Here is a 19515-nt window from a genome sequence, read left to right as displayed (position 1 = left end):
GGTGACGGTCTTTTGGGACTCTGAAGGGGTTATTCTGTTTAATGTCCTTACCCATGGTGCAACGATTAACTCTGAAGTGTATTGTGCTACACTCAGGAAACTGAAGAAACGATTTCAGCGTGTTCATCGTCACGAAAGTGCAAACGAATTTCTCCTTCTCCGTGACAACGCAAGGCCTCACCCAAGTCTGCGGACCCGAGAGGAGTTCACAGAACTTGATTGGACTGTTCTTCCTCATACACCCCACGGCCCGTATCGCACCTTCCGACTTCTATGTGTTTGCCCAATGAAAGATGTACTCCGCAGGAAGCATTACGTGGATGATGGGGAGGTTACTAACGCAGTAATTCGTTGGCATCTACGTAGAATGATACCATGCAGGTGTAGAGGCCCACCGAGCAAGGTGATGTAAGGCCGTCGCATTGAACGCAGATTTTGCTGGAAAATACGATTTTGTTCCCAAAAAAGTGGGGAATAATATGGTGTATTGGAATCCTGAATAAAACCAATCTGCTCTCATAAAAAAAAAACGTGTTGCATTACTTATTGAAAGCCCAACGTAGAATTGCGTCCCAGTTTTCCCTCGGGCAGACATAGGGAACCTTTTATCAGTACAGTTTTGTTCCTCCTCTGTTAACTAGAAAGGGCCGTACGTTTCACTCTATAATCATATCTACTTGCAATTGTTACGATGCGCAACGTATATTCTTCGCCACTTAACATTCGCCACTGTGTGAGTTGCCGCTCCTGAAAATCCAACAGCGATAATGGAACGTATAAAAAATAATCAAAAGTCGTTTAATCTCCGAGAGGCCCTTTACAGGTTACGGGGAAAACTATTCCTCTTTCCGTTAAGCACGTCATCTGGTAATAACAATTTGTGTTTTCTGGCTTGCAGTCATTCCAGTGTTTTTACTAAAAGTCTTGTTTTGGAGTAGCAACAGTGGAACACAATTGCACAATTGTATTTACTCTGCAAACAAGAGGAGAATGTGGCTCAAATATCTCTTAAGACATTTTTTCTTAAAAAAAGAAAGACAAGAAAAGGGTTTCTACAGATAGGTATCCTAGAAGGAAATAGCAAAGAGCCACAGTGGGTCGTGACGGGACGATAAAGCAGAACGTAAACATGTTGTGTGCTTTGCTGCGCCAAGGTCACCAGACAAGAGCGAGAGCTGCTCTGAGTAGAAAAAAAAAGCGGCTTGAGAACAATCTGTGGCAAGCAAACAGGGGTTAGTAGCAGAAGGTAGTCAAATTCTTTTTATTTCTGGGTGTGGGGTGAGACCAAGTTTACCTATTACTTTAATGTCCTAAAGTATAGCACACGTGTAACCGGCAGGAAGGCGAGTTAAGGAATACGCTGAAGACTTTAAAACGTCGTCGAAAGAGAAACGGCGAGAACTGCTGTATATTACGGTGAGCAGTTGCAGTAAATGGACGTCTTAACTTCACCGCAAACGATAATTGCGCTCTCTGTACAGAAAACGAGGACTTCTAGCAACCATTAGAAGTATAGTTTAAAGACAAGTTTGTGCCACACTGCTGTCGTGTCTGACATATCAACTTACATCCTGAATAAATTAACTATAGTATTAAGCGACAGCGAGATTGCCTGCTCGCAGTTAATACATGAGACATCGGTGACCATATCAGGTCGTGAAGCAACGATGAACTGACAGGTATATATACAGTGTTATTCCGTGATGATGCTACAAACTTTCAGGGATGGTGAAGAAGGGTAAATGCTTCAGTTTGAGGTAAGGACCCTGGTCCGCAAATGACAGAGTCGAAAGTTATATGTGAAAATCGTTCTGATACCCTAACACTGGAGTACATGAACCGGTCATATTGTTACCAAGATCATAGGATGGGCAACTTTCAGAGACATTTTATGGACCAAAACAAGAAAAAAAGTCTGGTAAACATGGGGTTTACAATGCATACCTGAGGAGCTATTAGCACTTGCTCATATTCGCTATTGTGAAACACATATCTTCTACTGAACAAATCCCATAGCTCTTAAGGCGTGCATATCCGAGCCCACATTTAATAGACTTTATTCCTTGTGTCGGTCCATACTACCACCTCTGAAAGTTGTCTGCCTTACAATCTTACCAAAAACTGAACAGAAAAATACACTCCTGGAAATGGAAAAAAGAACACATTGACACCGGTGTGTCAGACCCACTATACTTGCTCCGGACACTGCGAGAGAGCTGTACAAGCAATGATCACACGCACGGCACAGCGGACACACCAGGAACCGCGGTGTTGGCCGTCGAATGGCGCTAGCTGCGCAGCATTTGTGCACCGCCGCCGTCAGTGTCAGCCAGTTTGCCGTGGCATACGGAGCTCCATCGCAGTCTTTAACACTGGTAGCATGCCGCGACAGCGTGGACGTGAACCGTATGTGCAGTTGACGGACTTTGAGCGAGGGCGTATAGTGGGCATGCGGGAGGCCGGGTGGACGTACCGCCGAATTGCTCAACACGTGGGGCGTGAGGTCTCCACAGTACATCGATGTTGTCGCCAGTGGTCGGCGGAAGGTGCACGTGCCCGTCGACCTGGGACCGGACCACAGCGACGCACGGATGCACGCCAAGACCGTAGGATCCTACGCAGTGCCGTAGGGGACCGCACCGCCACTTCCCAGCAAATTAGGGACACTGTTGCTCCTGGGGTATCGGCGAGGACCATTCGCAACCGTCTCCATGAAGCTGGGCTACGGTCCCGCACACCGTTAGGCCGTCTTCCGCTCACGCCCCAACATCGTGCAGCCCGCCTCCAGTGGTGTCGCGACAGGCGTGAATGGAGGGACGAATGGAGACGTGTCGTCTTCAGCGATGAGAGTCGCTTCTGACTTGGTGCCAATGATGGTCGTATGATGGTCGTATGCGTGTTTGGCGCCGTGCAGGTGAGCGCCACAATCAGGACTGCATACGACCGAGGCACACAGGGCCAACACCTGGCATCATGGTGTGGGGAGCGATCTCCTACACTGGCCGTACACCACTGGTGATCGTCGAGGGGACACTGAATAGTGCACGGTACATCCAAACCGTCATCGAACCCATCGTTCTACCATTCCTAGACCAGCAAGGGAACTTGCTGTTCCAACAGGACAATGCACGTCCGCATGTATCCCGTGCCACCCAACGTGCTCTAGAAGGTGTAAGTCAACTACCCTGGCCAGCAAGATCTCCGGATCTGTCCCCCATTGAGCATGTTTGGGACTGGATGAAGCGTCGTCTCACGCGGTCTGCACGTCCAGCACGAACGCTGGTCCAACTGAGGCGCCAGGTGGAAATGGCATGGCAAGCCGATCCACAGGACTACATCCAGCATCTCTACGATCGTCTCCATGGGAGAATAGCAGCCTGCATTGCTGCGAAAGGTGGATATACACTGTACTAGTGCCGACATTGTGCATGCTCTGTTGCCTGTGTCTATGTGCCTGTGGTTCTATCAGTGTGATCATGTGATGTATCTGACCCCAGGAATGTGTCAATAAAGTTTCCCCTTCCTGGGACAATGAATTCACGGTGTTCTTATTTCAATTTCCAGGAGTGTAGCATGTCCATGGAGGAACCTTTATGAAACTGAGATTCACTTAATATCTTGTTTTGAGAGAAGTTCAATAAGTAGTAAGATTTGTCGGGATTTATTAACATTTCTCTTACTACCCTTATTATAAATGGATCTGATAATACCATATTAAAGTCTGTCTGGAAATATACTCTGTTGTACTGACGTGGTACATATACCATTAAATACACTGCATGTTTCTAAAGAACGGGATTTCTTTACTTTACTTGATGTATTGTCCATTATTTGTGACTTTTTCGTTTTGAGAGAGTTAATTACATTCTTAAAATCTTTGACAGGGCGTGGATTATTTGTGATTTACCTGTACATATGAGGCGTTGCTACTTGCATATTATATTTACGTATCACTTGAACTGTCCATGCCAAGCGTCTGAGCTGCTAAAGACCGTAGTTATTAAATACTTTATCTGCCAACATACCGTCATTTACCATTCAACTGTGTTCTTTAGTAGTAAAGTCCCCATATTCCTTACCTAATTTCCTGCTTTCTTTTATTGCCCATATATATCTAATATTATTAGCGGAATGTCCGCCCCCGGTAGCGGTAGCTGAGTGCTCAGCGCGACAGAATGTCAATCCTAAGACCCACGCCGGCACGGTAGCTCAGCGTGTTCGGTCAGAGAGCTGGATGGCCTCTGTTCTTTTTTTTTTTTTAAAAAAAAAAAAAACCACCCTGGGCGAAAGGATCAACAACGAAACAACGAACTTCAACTGATGTCGCGTGACGTACGCTACGATCAAATATACCGAACAAAATGCAAAAAAAAAAAAAAAATAATCTCGGTATAAACAACACTTGCCGGCGCAGTAGTTCAGCGTGTTCGGTCAGAGGGTTAGCTGCCCTCTGTAATAAAAAACTGAGTCAACGGCACAGCACTGAAATTGAACTAGTTACATGGGACATCCGCACCGAACAAATGCAACGAACTATTCGAACAAAATGAGATCAAAGAAAAAAGAAAGGGTCCGGGTTCGATTCCAGGCTCGGTCGGAGATTTTTTTCCGCTCAAGGACTGGGTGTTGTGTTGTCCTAATCATCATCGTCATTTCATCCCCATCGACGCGTAAGTCGCCGAAGTGGCGTCAAATCGAAAGACTTGCAGCCGGCGAACAGTCTACCCGACAGGAGGCCCTAGTCACACGATATTACCTGAATAACTGGCTTCATACATTAAACATTTTGATTTTTAACCATTTTTCAAAAGACAGCAAAGTTTTTTTGAGATACGTTATCAGTCCTATTTCTTTGTTTGTCCTAAGTATTTGAAAAATTCCTTTTCCTTGAACATGACTTTTGATTTCTTACGTAATTCAGTGCATTTCAATGTCTTATTAATACCATCGTCTATTATTTTCTTCAGAAAACAGCTCTTAAAGATCGATAGAAGCCCATCTATAAAAAAGCACTTGCCAAGCAGAAATTATCCGAATGCGACGGAAATCGGCAGATGTGATGTACGCGTACAGATAAACAAATGATTAAAATTTCAGAAAAATTGGATAATTTATTCAAGAGCCTCACAAACTAAGCAAGTCAAGAAAACGTTGGTCCGCCGCTGGCCCTTATGCAAGCAGTTATTCGGCTTTGGATTGATTGACATACTTGTTGGACGTTCTTCTAAGGGATATCATTCCAAATTCTGTCCAACTGGCAAGTTAGATCGTCAAAATCCCGAGCTGCTTGGAGAACTCTGCCCATAAGTAAGCAAGTGTTCTCAGTTGGGGAGAGATCCAGCGACCTTGCTGGCCAAGGCAGGATTTGACAAGCACGAAGAAAGCAGTAGAAAATCTCGCTATGAGCGTGGCGGGCCTTATATTGTTAAAATTTGAGTCCAGGACGGCTTGCATTGAAGAGCAATAAAACGAGGCATAAAATATCAATAGTTACAAACCATTCAACACTCAAGATCACATGAAATATTTTTTATTTAAGACAACCGGTTTCAACAGACTACATTGTCATCTTCAGGCCTTAAAATCTTTTGTTGTAAAACATGTTCATTTCACGCTGACCTCACTCACAAGATGCCAAGCACATTATAAAAGGTTGGTACCTTATACGCTGTTTAAAGTGGATTCACACTGTTTTTGGAATATGCCGAGCATGTGCAAACAGTTGTGCTATTGTGTACTGTGTTTGTACGATGCAACAAAGAACTGTGAGCAAAATGTACTTAGACATAGACTGTTGCACAAGTTACTTTACGCTTTTAAATATTTTAGCGATGACAAACATTTTATAATATGCTATTTTTATCCACTTGACATCTTGTGCGTGACTTCAGCGTAAAATGAACGTGTTTTACAACAAAAGATTTTAAGACCTGAAGATGACAGCATAGTCTGTTGAAACTGGTTGTTTTAAATAAATATATTTTATGCGATATTGAATGTTGATCAAGCAAGTCGCTCTTCTGATCTCTCAAAATGAGAAAATTCAAGCATAAAATTTGTCGACATACCGCAAGGTCACGGACTACCACTACTGGTTGTCCAGCCATATAGCGGATGACAGGTTGGTAGAGTTCACGAAACCGCGCTGCTGCTACAGTCGCAGGTTCGAATCCTGCCTCGGGCATGGATGTGTGTGATGTCCTTAGGTTAGTTAGGTTTAAATAGTTCTAGGGGACTGATGACCTCAGATGTTAAGACCCATAGTGCTCAGAGCCATTTGAACCATTTGAGAGTTCACGAAGGATAACGTTGCCACTAGATGCGCAATCGGCAGGTCATGTGTGGCTAGAGCGGTAGTGGTGGGGGTTGCAGACAGTCGCTGTAGGGGAAATACCAAGCGCTGGAGGAGAAATGGCGTTCTAAACTCAACCCACACTCACATTTTTTGTAAATATGAAGTGGAGGCCTTCCCAGTCTACACTTACGTTGTTAGTATCTAAAAGGAATTCCGCAAAAATCCAATAAAAGAAGTGACATTATGACCTGGCTTGTTAACGATTTGTAACTTTCAGAGAAGTGTCATGAGTGGCAAATTTTGAGTAAGACTTACACATTTCTCTGGTTGCCATGTTAGAATCCGCTTTCTTTCCCAAAAACATAGCGGATTTTACAGTGCCACCTCACTAACATATTGTGCAGATGCAATTGCGGGAGAATTCTGAAACGGTTAGGTTTATTAAGTGAAAAACTGAGGAAAAGTAAGGTCAGTACTTCTGAAAAATCTTATCCTCGATACAGAAATAATCCTGTAATATCTTCACTTACGTTGTTCTAAAGCCCCTAGGATTTCTCATTCGCCATTTATCGATGGCCCTTAAAAATTACATTCTTTCATCGAAACGTCTGTAGTTAGTGGAATAATCGGTAGATAACGAAGTTTTGCATAATAAGCATATGATATATTACTCTCCTCTTTGACTGCTATCGTTCGCCAAAATGTCATTTCGATATCTCAAACTGTTTATGAAATAATGAGGAATGTTGTAGATATATCACTCAGGCTTTATCGCTGGCGCGAGTGATCGCAAATGAATGTACTACATTACTGGCCATTAAAATTGCTAAATCAAGAAGAAATGCAGATGATGAACGGGTATTCATTGGACAAATATATTATACTAGAACTGACATGTGATTGCATTTTCACGCAATTTGGGTGCATAGATCCAGAGCAATCAGTACCCAGAAGAACCACCTCTGGCCGTAATAACCGCCTTGATACGCCTGAGCATTGAGTCAAACAGAGCTTGGATGGCGTGTACAGGTACAGCTGCCCATGTAGCTTCTACGCGATACCACAGTTCATCAAGAGTAGTGACTGGCGTATTGTGACGAGACGGTTGCTCGGGTCCGCAGCTAGTGGTCGTGCGGTAGCGTTCTTGCTTCCCACGCCCGGGTTCCCGGGTTCGATTCCCTGCGGGGTCAGGGATTTTCTCTGCCACGTGATGACTGGGTGTTGTGTGATGTCCTTAGGTTCGTTAGGTTTAAGTAGTTCTAAGTTCTAGGGGACTGATGACCATAAGTGTTAGGTCCCATAGCCCTCAGAGCCATTTGAACCGGTTGCTAGGCCACCAGACGTTTTCAATTGGTAAGAAATCTGAAGAATGTGCTGGCCAGGGCAGCAGTCGAACATTCTCTGTATTCAGAAAGGCCCGTACAGGACCTGCAACATGCGGTCGTGCATTATCCTGTTGAAATGTAGGGTTTAACAGGGATCGAATGACGGGTAGAGCCACGGGTCGTAACACATCTGAAATGTAACGTCCACTGTTCAAAGTGCCGTCAATGCGAACAAGAGGTGACCGATACGTGTAACCAATGGCACCCCATACCATCACGCAGGGTGATACGCCAGTATGGCGATGATGAAAACACGCTTCCAATGTGCGTTCGCCGTGATGTCGCCAAACACGGATGCGACCATCATGATGCTGTAAACAGAACCTGGATTCATCCGAAAAAATAACGTTTTGCAAATTCGTGCACCAGGTTCGTCGTTGAGTACACCACCGCAGGGCGCTCCTGTCTGTGATGCACCGTCAAGGGTAATCGCAGCCATGGTCTCCTAGCTGATAGTCCATGCTGCTGCAAACGTCGATCGAGACGTGGCTGCACGATCCGTTACAACCATGAATAAGATGCCTGTCATCTCGTCTGCTAGTGATACGAGACCGTTGGGATCCAGCACGGCGTTCCGTATTACCCTCCTGAACCCACCGATTCCATATTAGGCTGACAGTCATTGGATCGCGACCAACGCGAGCAGCAATGTCGCGATACGATAAACCGCAATCGCGATAGGCTACAATCCGACCTTTAATAAAGTCGGAAACGTGATGGTACGCATTTCTCCTCTTTACACGAGGCATCTCAACAACGTTTCACCAGGAAAAGCCGGTCAACAGCTTTTTGTGTATGAGAAATCGGCTGGAAGCTTTCCTCATGTCAGCACGTTTTAGGCGCCAACCTTGTGTGAATGCTCTGAAAAGCCAATCATTTGCATATTACAGCATCTTTTTCCTGTCGGTTAAATTTCGCTTCTGTAGCACGTCATCTTCGTGGTGTAGCAATTTTAATGGCCAGTAGTGTACATCTGATCAATTTTCTGGAGGTTCGTGATAGATAGTGGCCTCCATCCAAGTCTAAAAGAAAAATTCAGTATATTAGCTAAGTTTCGTACATAGCAACATATTATGTAATATGCACCAAAGGCAAAATCAAAGCGACCCCCCTTCTTTCCATTGCAAACGTTTTCGAATTTCGCACAGTATCATGCTTCCATGCAGAAATACGATAACTGTAACCATTAACAAAATGATGGGCACATTATGATGAAGCTAACATAAAAGCTGTATGTGATGCAAAAACGAATTTTTTTTTTTTACCAAATCATCACTGTAAAATCCTTTGAGAGAAACAGCACGGTGTGTGCCTCTATTCTGTCATCTCCGACCGGCCGAAAGGAATCAGACACTGTCGGCCTCCCCTTCTGAACAAAAGAATGAACTCGCCGAACGCTTTGGACGAAAATTGGTCACTGTGCATAGGCCACTGTATTAAGCGCGGACTTTTCTTTCCAACCGCTGCCCGAAGCGTCTCCAGACACGTCGTCGTTGTTGATCGGGGCAGAATCTCATTGTCTGGAGTAGAACTGTCTTCAGTGAAGAGTTGTTCTCCTAACTGAGCTCCGATGACCGGCGGGGGCGTGTCTCGAGACACTCCAAACAGCGGCGGGATACCAGTCTGACTCTGGCCCGCCATACGGCACGACAACGGCGAGTGATGGTCTGGAGTACAGTTTCTTTTCATAGCAGGACCCCTCTGGTTGTCATCCGCGGCACCCTTACAGAGAAGCGGTACGTCGACGATATTTTACGTCCCGTTTTGATGCTCTTCATGAGAAGCCACCCTCGGAATACATTTCAGCAACATAATGCCCACTATAGTGGCGTGGCAAGACAGCCAAGCCACTCGGAGGTAGCCGAAAGGCACGCGTTAAGCTCACGCAGATTGGCGTGAGGTCTGGAACAAGGTAAAGTAATTATCCTATAAAGAAAAGAACGTAGTTCTTGGAATACTTAACTTTAATCCACAATTGGAGAACATCGCTCTTGATGGTACATGTTTTATAATTTCAATATTAACTGGTAATGGCGCCTTGCTAGGTCGTAGCAAATGACGTAGCTGAAGGCTATGCTAACTATCGTCTCGGCAAAAAAATGGTTCAAATGGCTCTGAGCACTATGGGACTTAACAGCTATGGTCATCAGTCCCCTAGAACTTAGAACTACTTAAACCTAGCTAACCTAAGGACACCACACAACACCCAGTCATCACGAGGCAGAGAAAATCCCTGACCCCGCCGGGAATCGAACCCGGGAACCCGGGCGCGGGAAGCGAGAACGCTACCGCACGACCACGAGCTGCGGACGTCTCGGCAAATGAGAGCGTAATTGTCAGTGATCCATCTCTGACAAACTCTGCTGTACAACTGGGGCGAGTGCTAGTAAGTATCTCTAGACCTGCCGTGTGGTGGCGCTCGGTCTCCATCGCGTCGGGGTACCCGACGGGCGAAGACGACATCTGGTCCGGAGCGGGCAAGAGTTCCATGTCGGAGGACAGCTGCTCACGGGAAGCGATCGGCGGCGCGTGACCCAGGGAGGCGCCCGGCGCTTGCAGCGACGCGTCCACTGCGGGCGGCGGCGGCGGGAGAACAGGCGGCGGCGGCGGCGGCGGCGGCGGCGGCGGCGGTGCGTCGCCATGGGGAAAAATGGAAGGCAGCGTCGGTAACACCTGGGGATGAGGGGAGCCAGTAGATGGGTCCCCAGGGCGCTGACCGGACGGCACCGTCGCTGAAAGCAGACGGGGAGCGGCAGAACCCGTGCGACGACAGAGGCGCAGCTGATTGAGATGCCGACGCTCCTCACCAGAGGCCCCCAAAACCAAATACATAGCGCGGCCGAGGCAGCGAAGAATGCGCCATGCGAGCCAACACCGTGAACCTCGATTGTGGCGATGGTATACAACGTCGCCTGGAGCAAAAGCATGTGGCTGCCGCTGCACAGGAACCTGATGCGGCGGATGTAGCAAAGACATCAAGGTTCGATGAGGACGACCGTGCAGCAACTCAGCCGGCGAGCGACCATCTCGGGGCTGAGAGCGATACGAGGACAAAAAGAGCAAGAACGCGTCCTCCCGAGAATGCGACTCTTTCAACTTCAACATCTGTGACTTGAAAGTCCGGACCAATCGTTCAGCGGCACCGTTTGACTGAGGCGAAAACGGCGCGGATGTCAGATGTTGAATACCATTGGCCTTGCAGAATGACTGAAATTCTGCGGACATGAATTGTGGGCCATTGTCGGAAACAATAGTCTGTGGAAGACCTTCAATGCAAAAGATAGCGGATAGCGCTTGGATGGTGGCAGATGACGTCGTGGAAGACATCCGGACAACAAAAGGAAAATTACTGAAGGAATCGACCAGACCAACCATCGAGCATTCCAGAATGGACCAGCAAAATCGATGTGCAAGCGTTGCCAAGGGGAAGTGGCTTTCGGCCATGCAAAGGATTTCCGCGGCGGTGCGGACTGTTGTTCGGCACACGCCATGCAAGAAGAGCACATTTTCGTAATTGCAGCATCGATTCCGAACCAAGTACAGTGCTGACGAGCAAGTTGTTTCGTTCGCGCTATACCCCAATGTCCTTGGTGGAGAAGCCGTAAGACAGAGGACTGTAACGAACGCGGGACCACGACCCTGGACTGATCATTATCAGAACGCAACAGCAAAATACCACGTCGAACAAAAAGTCTCTCCTGGTGAGCAAAAAATCGGCGAACCAACGGATCCTCGATCCGTGACTTTGACAAGGGCCATTGCGTAGCAACAAAACGCAAAACTGTAGCAAGGACAGGGTCAGCAGCTGTGGCCGTAGCTACACGACGAAAATCAGTCGGAAAGGAGTCGACCACGTCATCGGTTTCCGCATCAATGAACATGCAAGCAAGTTCGGAAGAATCGAATGCTCTATCCTCAGCAACAGGCAAACGGGACAACGCATCGGCGTTTCCGTGCTGAGCAGTGGACCGATACAAGATATCGTAGCGGTACTTCGAGAGGAAAATAGACCAGCGAATGAATTTCTGCGCTGTACGTGGAGGTACAGGCTTGTTCGGATGAAAAAGCGACGTCAAAGGTTTGTGGTCTGTGATGATGGTAAAGTGACGACCATACAAGAAATCATGAAACTTAGTAACACCAAATACGAGAGCCAAAGCTTCCTTCTCTATCTGTGAATAATTTCTTTGCGCAAACGAGAGCAATTTGGACGCAAAGGCAATAGGACGATCGTGTGAACCATCTTTGTGCGCAAGCACAGTACCGATCCCGAAATACGATGCATCTACCATCAACAAAAGGGGTTTCTGGGGATCGAATGGCGTACGGCAAGTATTAGAAAGCAACGCCAATTTCAACTGGCGAAAGGCGCGTTCGCATTCCGTCGTCCAGACGAACGGAACACCTTTACGGAGTAAGCGATGAAGCGGAGCTGAAATGGAAGAGGCGTGGCGCACATATTTGTTATAGTAATGTATTTTTCCCAGCACACTCTGTAGCTGCTTCAAATTCTGCAGCGAAGGCAAGTCTTGTATGGCACGGAGGTGCTCTGGACTGGGATGTATGCCTTGGGCATTGAGCACATGGCCCAGATAGGCTAACAAGGAGAGGCCGCCAATTGTGAAATTCAGATTCGATTCATATTGTGCATAATAAAAGCTCATGGCCAGAGGTGTAATGTGGCAAAGCACCAAGATGCACTTCTCAGCCGTTGTCGAGAAAATCGACAGTTAAAAGAAACCGTTGCGGTGAAATATTCTCGACGATTAACAATTTTCTACAGTGTCGTGGCGCAGCGGTAAGAGCTCGGGTTCGTAATCCGAAGGTCGCTGGATCGAATCTCGTGCGATGCATTTTTTTTATTATTAGTTTTTTGTAATTCAGATATATATATATATATATATATATATATATATATATATATATATATATATATATATATATATATAAAGTATTAATGAATGGCTTATGCGTGTTGGTGAAGGCGGATCCATTTTTCCGTTTTTTTTTAACAGGGTGTACCAAAGCTCTCCCGTCCGCACTGATTTTCGACAATGTTATAAGTTGCGCCAGGGACCGCATCTACCTTCTTTAGAAGTTAGCAGGCAACTACGCTGTTATGCGGCGGCTCGTTTCGGCCCATTCAACATCTGTCATTCAAGTGTAACGAGCGAGTAACGGAGTTTATACACTCCTGGAAATGGAAAAAAGAACACATTGACACCGGTGTGTCAGACCCACCATACTTGCTCCGGACACTGCGAGAGGGCTGTACAAGCAATGATCACACGCACGGCACAGCGGACACACCAGGAACCGTGGTGTTGGCCGTCGAATGGCGCTAGCTGCGCAGCGTTTGTGCACCGCCGCCGTCAGTGTCAGCCAGTTTGCCGTGGCATACGGAGCTCCATCGCAGTCTTTAACACTGGTAGCATGCCGCGACAGCGTGGACGTGAACCGTATGTGCAGTTGACGGACTTGAGCGAGGGCGTATAGTGGGCATGCGGGAGGCCGGGTGGACGTACCGCCGAATTGCTCAACACGTGGGGCGTGAGGTCTCCACAGTACATCGATGTTGTCGCCAGTGGTCGGCGGAAGGTGCACGTGCCCGTCGACCTGGGACCGGACCGCAGCGACGCATGGATGCACGCCAAGACCGTAGGATCCTACGCAGTGCCGTAGGGGACCGCACCGCCACTTCCCAGCAAATTAGGGACACTGTTGCTCCTGGGGTATCGGCGAGGACCATTCGCAACCGTCTCCATGAAGCTGGGCTACGGTCCCGCACACCGTTAGGCCGTCTTCCGCTCACGCCCCAACATCGTGCAGCCCGCCTCCAGTGGTGTCGCGACAGGCGTGAATGGAGGGACGAATGGAGACGTGTCGTCTTCAGCGATGAGAGTCGCTTCTGCCTTGGTGCCAATGATGGTCGTATGCGTGTTTGGCGCCGTGCAGGTGAGCGCCACAATCAGGACTGCATACGACCGAGGCACACAGGGCCAACACCCGGCATCATGGTGTGGGGAGCGATCTCCTACACTGGCCGTACACCACTGGTGATCGTCGAGGGGACACTGAATAGTGCACGGTACATCCAAACCGTCATCGAACCCATCGTTCTACCATTCCTAGACCGGCAAGGGAACTTGCTGTTCCAACAGGACAATGCACGTCCGCATGTATTCCGTGCCACCCAACGTGCTCTAGAAGGTGTAAGTCAACTACCCTGGCCAGCAAGATCTCCGGATCTGTCCCCCATTGAGCATGTTTGGGACTGGATGAAGCGTCGTCTCACGCGGTCTGCACGTCCAGCACGAACGCTGGTCCAACTGAGGCGCCAGGTGGAAATGGCATGGTAAGCCGTTCCACAGGACTACATCCAGCATCTCTACGATCGTCTCCATGGGAGAATAGCAGCCTGCATTCCTGCGAAAGGTGGATATACACTGTACTAGTGCCGACATTGTGCATGCTCTGTTGCCTGTGTCTATGTGCCTGTGGTTCTGTCAGTGTGATCATGTGATGTATCTGACCCCAGGAATGTGTCAATAAAGTTTCCCCTTCCTGGGACAATGAATTCACGGTGTTCTTATTTCAATTTCCAGGAGTGTATTTCATACCTGCCACAGCAAATTTGTGTTCGTGGGGTCTCTGTTCTAATTCGAACGTTTGACTTACGCTATACGTATTAGTTTCGCAATATCGTTTCTACGTCTTCCGTTAACTATACGTGGTTAACATTATGAAGACAATTAATAACATGTGTGAAATACAACTTTGTTTGCGGAAAACATAATGATGTTCGAAGTCGCCAGTTTTTCCACGACAAACGACTTTCAACAACTTATTATATGCATAATTGTTGCACAGATTGCCGGGAATTATATATATATATATTTGAATTATAAAAAACAAATACTAAAAAGAAAAGGTTGCATAGCGAGAGATTCGATCCGGCGACCTTCGGATTACGAACGCGATCGCTTACCGCTGCGCCATGACGCTGTAGAGAATTATCAATCGTATAGAGTATTTCACCACAACGGTTTCTTTTAACTGTCGATTTTCTCGACAACGGCCGAGAAGTGCATCTTGGTGCTTTGCCACATTACACCTCTGGCCATGAGCTTTTATTATGCGCAGTATGAATCGAATCTGAATTTCACAATTGGCGGCCTCCCCTTGTAAGTCCCGAGCAAAAAACACACATTTGTCCTTCCCCAAGCGAAGACCATTTTGTCGCAAGACCTGAAATAATGTTCTGAGATTGGCTAAATGTTCTTCTTCCGTCTTTCCGGAGATCACAATATCGTTCAGATAGTTTGCTGCAGTAAGGACCGACGCACAAACAGTTTGCAGATATTGCTGAAACAATCTAGGGGCGGATGCACACCCGAATGGCAGTCTTTTGAATCTATACAAACCAAGATGCGTGTTAATCACCAAGACGCGCTGGGATTCGTCGTCCACTGGTATTTGCAAGTACGTATCTGCGAGGTCCAACTTCGAAAAATATTTACCCGGGCACAGTTTGTCAAAAAGATCTTCCGGGCGGGGTAAAGGAAAAGTTGCAATCACTAGTTGTGGGTTCACCGTAGCCTTGAAGTCCACACAAAGTCTCAATTTTCCGGAAGGTTTTGGCAAAATTACTAAGGGTGAGGCCCAGAGAGAACCCTGCACACGTTCAATTACACCTTGTGATTCCAAATCGTGTAATGTTCTCGCGACCTCATCACGCAATGTGTGGGGAACATTGCGCGCTCTGAAAAATTTCGGTTGCGCGTTTATTTTCAGTTCCAAATGTGCTTTATAGTTCTTAGCGCAACCAAGGCCCTGTACGTTTGCACCCCAACGGATGCTAACAAGAAAGGCTGCCGCACGTTACCTTGAATTCTGTAGGCGGCGAGATGGAATCCAAATTGGCGTGACCACTCCGTCCAGCTTTCCAGTGCCGCATCAAAAGACGAAAAGGTGGTGCAACTGCGTGTTGTGGCTGCGGTAGCGGTGGAGCGGCGGCGGCCGCATCGTTTTGCATTGCACGTTGACCGTGGACGAGCTGTCCAAGGGCATCCAATAACGCCTGCGTCTGCTGATTCTGCAAGCGATAAAATTCGGACAGTACATCTGGAGATTGTGGCGAAGCCATGACACAAGTAAATTAAGGCAAGATCAATTGGTACAAACGCGATTTAGCTCGTCGCCAACTGTAGTGGCGTGGCAAGACAGCCAAGCCACTCGGAGGTAGCCGAAAGGCACGCGTTAAGCTCACGCAGATTGGCGTGAGGTCTGGAACAAGGTAAAGTAATTATCCTATAAAGAAAAGAACGTAGTTCTTGGAATACTTAACTTTAATCCACAATTCGAGAACATCGCTCTTGATGGTACATGTTTTATAATTTCAATATTAACTGGTAATGGCGCCTTGCTGGTTCGTAGCAAATGACGTAGCTGAAGGCTATGCTAACTATCGTCTCGGCAAATGAGAGCGTAATTGTCAGTGATCCATCTCTGGCAAACTCTGCTGTACAACTGGGGCGAGTGCTAGTAAGTCTCTCTAGACCTGCCGTGTGGTGGTGCTCGGTCTGCAATCACTGACAGTGGCGACACGCGGGTCCGACGTATACTAGCGGACCGCGGCCAATTTAAAGGCTACCACCTAGCAAGTGTGGTGTCTGGCGGTGACACCACACCCACCTGCACATGGTGATCCCTACCTTGACCAGCAAGGTCGCCGGATTGTAGCGTTTCAAGTTTGTTCCGAGCGAACGTTTGTTTTAGGATAGCTAGCTGCATGTACACTACTGGCCATTAAAATCCCTACACCATGAAGAAGACGTGCTACAGACGTGAAATTTAACCGACAGGAAGAAGATGCTGTGATATGCAAATGATTAGCTTTTCAGGGCATTCACACAAGCTTGGCGCCGGTGGCGACATCTACAACGTGCTGACATGAGGAAAGTTTCCAACCGATTTCTTATACACAAGCATCAGTTGGGCGGCGTTGCCTGGTGAAACGTTGTTGTGATGCCTCGTGTAAAGTGGAGAAATGCGTACCATCACGTTTCCGACTTTGATAAAGGTCGGATTGTAGCCTATCGCGATTGCGGTTTATCGTATCGCGACATTGCTGCTCGCGTTGGTCGAGATCCAAAGACTGTTCGCAGAGTATGGAATCGGTGGGTTCAGGAGGGTAATACGGAACGCCGTGCTGGATCTCAACGGTCTCGTATCACTAGCAGTCGACATGACAGGCATCTTATCCGCATGGCTGTAACGGATCGTACAGCTACGTCTCGATCCCTGAGTCAACGTATGGGGATATTTACAAGACAACAACCATCTGCACAAACAGTTCGACGACGTTTGCAGCAGCATGGACTATCAGCTCGGAGACCATGGTTGCGGTTACCCTTGACGCTGCATCACAGACAGGAGCGCCTGCGATGGTGTACTCAACGACGAACCTGGGTGCACGAATGGCAAAACGTCATTTTTTCGGATGAATCCGGGTTCTGTTTACAGCATCATGATGCTCGCATCCGTGTTTGGTGACATCGTGATGAACGCACAACGGAAGCGTGTATTCTTCATCACCATACTGGCGTATCACTCGGCGTGATGGTGTGGGGTGCCATTGGTTACACGTCTCGGTCACCTCTTGTTCGCAATGACGGTACTTTGAACAGTGGATGTTACATTTCAGATGTGTTACGACCCGTGGCTCTACCCTTTATTTGATCCCTGCGAAACCATACATTTCAACAGGATAATGCACGACCGCATGTTGCAGGCCCTGTGCGGGCCTTTCTGGATACAGAAAATGTTCGACTGCTGCCCTGGCCAGCACATTCTCCAGATCTCTCACCAATTGAAAACATCTGGTCAATGGTGGCCGAGCAACTGGCTCGTCACAATACGCCAGTCACTACTCTTGATGAACTGTGTTATCGTGTTGAAGCTGCATGGGCAGCTGTACCTGTACGCGCCTTCCGAGCTCTGTTTGACTCAATGCCCAGGCGTATCAAGGCCGTTATTACGGCCAGAGGTGGTTATTCTGGGTACTGATTTCTCAGGATCTATGTACCCACATTGCGTGAAAATGTAATCACATGTCAGTTCTAGTATAATATATTTGTCCAATGAATACCTGTTTATCATCTGCATTTCTTCTTGGTGTAGCAATTTTATTGGCCAGTAGTGTAATTTTGGGGGCTGACATCTGCCGGCCTAACCGGAAGACACACGCGCATGTGTCAGTAGCTGCCGTGGGAAAGCTATCTATTGTCTCTTACTGGACGCGTACATTCACCACCTATAAGAACCTCAATAAATGATATTAAATATTATTCAATCATTTTCGAAATCGGTACACTACCTTTTGACATTCAGGAGAAGATTGTGTTCAAATTTCAGATTTATAAGTATCATAGTTTCAGAGATAGAAAAAAATTGCTAAAAAAGTAGAAACCCGACACTTACGGAACTGAATTCAGTTTGGAAATATAGTAGTTTATCTTTTGGTATTGTCTAAAAACATAAACAGAACTCTCAGTGAGAGGAATTAATTAATTGAGATTTCCGTATTAAAATTTTAATTATTTTTTGTTTTCGTAATATAAAAATCAGACAAAATTATTGTTGGTGTCTGATATTGTTGTGGGAGTATGTGTGAGTGAATGAGAGTGTGCACGTGACATTCATGAAATATTAATGTTGCATGATATACCGTCTTAAGTAACGTGCAAGAGTTACGCAAGCCTGTCGTGGGAAAATATCATAGGGAAATTACCCACTTTGCTGATGACGTGTGTCTAGGTGTGATTGTTATCGTAACAGAGCAGCCAGAAAGTTAGCTGGAGTAAAATCTGTATCTAAAGAATATTTTCAGAATTATTGTCTTTTAGTTTTCGTTCATTAAACATTGCTTTAATATTTGTATGTCAGAATGACGCAAATGCGTCTGTGTATAAGGATTGCTGCAGGCCAGTTTTGGCGCATGGTCATGAGCGAGGATTCTGATTGGCAGTCACTATGATCAGCCAATCAGAACTGAGATGGTTCCCACTCGTTACCTGAGTTATATTGGGAGCGAGGCTGCAAGAGAGGAGTCGCTCGCCAACTTCGGTCGCGGAAGTACAATTTAAATGTGATTTTTCTCTTTATGTGTAAAATGACGAAATATTGAGTTCCTCGCATTTGATATGTGTCGTGACTTACGCTGATGTAGTTATGGACAGTTTTTTGAAGTTCGGAAGTTCTAGAACTGTTTAATTGGACAAATATTCGCATGTGCGATTTGGCCTTCATAGTATCCGCGTGGCATGTTTCAGTATTCAACCACTGAGCATTTTTGACAACCAATTTCTTTTTTGAAATCCACCAGAAGGACCGAATGTAATAACTCATGTTAGTGGTGGAATTAATGACTGTGGTAACGTTGTTTAACTCGGGTGGGATTTTGACAGATTTCTGACTGCTGGGCATGCGAAATGAGTGTATGAAATGTGAACTTGGCGAAAATAACCAATAGTTTAAATGTGGACTGAATAGTACTGTTTCTTTGGCTATAAGAACAAAAAATTTTGTGTGTGGAAATTTCGGACATTATTTACCAGAAGCCAATCCATTATCTTACTTCCCGATAAATTTTTAATGACAGTTTTTCTACAGAAATTTTTTTTCATTATTAGAGTTGCGCGGCCGCAGTAATTGTAGATGTGTTTTTTATCAATACTGCTTTTACATCATCTTGTAAGTATCTATGCTGCCGAGTGAAGGGACATCGAGCAGACGCCATTCTGAGGGAGGTGAATTTCTAATTTGCAGCCGGCA

General features: G+C 46.5%; 1 protein-coding gene across 1 annotated transcript in view; it reads left to right on the top strand.

Moving 5' to 3' along the window:
• Positions 1–19515, top strand: part of LOC124774937 — a 553705-nt gene that overhangs the window by 168199 nt on the left and 365991 nt on the right. The window lies entirely within an intron of this gene.

This window comes from Schistocerca piceifrons, chromosome 2 (assembly GCF_021461385.2).
Source record: "Schistocerca piceifrons isolate TAMUIC-IGC-003096 chromosome 2, iqSchPice1.1, whole genome shotgun sequence".
Classification (NCBI taxonomy): Eukaryota; Metazoa; Arthropoda; class Insecta; order Orthoptera; family Acrididae; genus Schistocerca; species Schistocerca piceifrons.
Note: the sequence above shows the minus strand (reverse complement) of the source record. Positions and strands in the feature narration are given on the sequence as shown.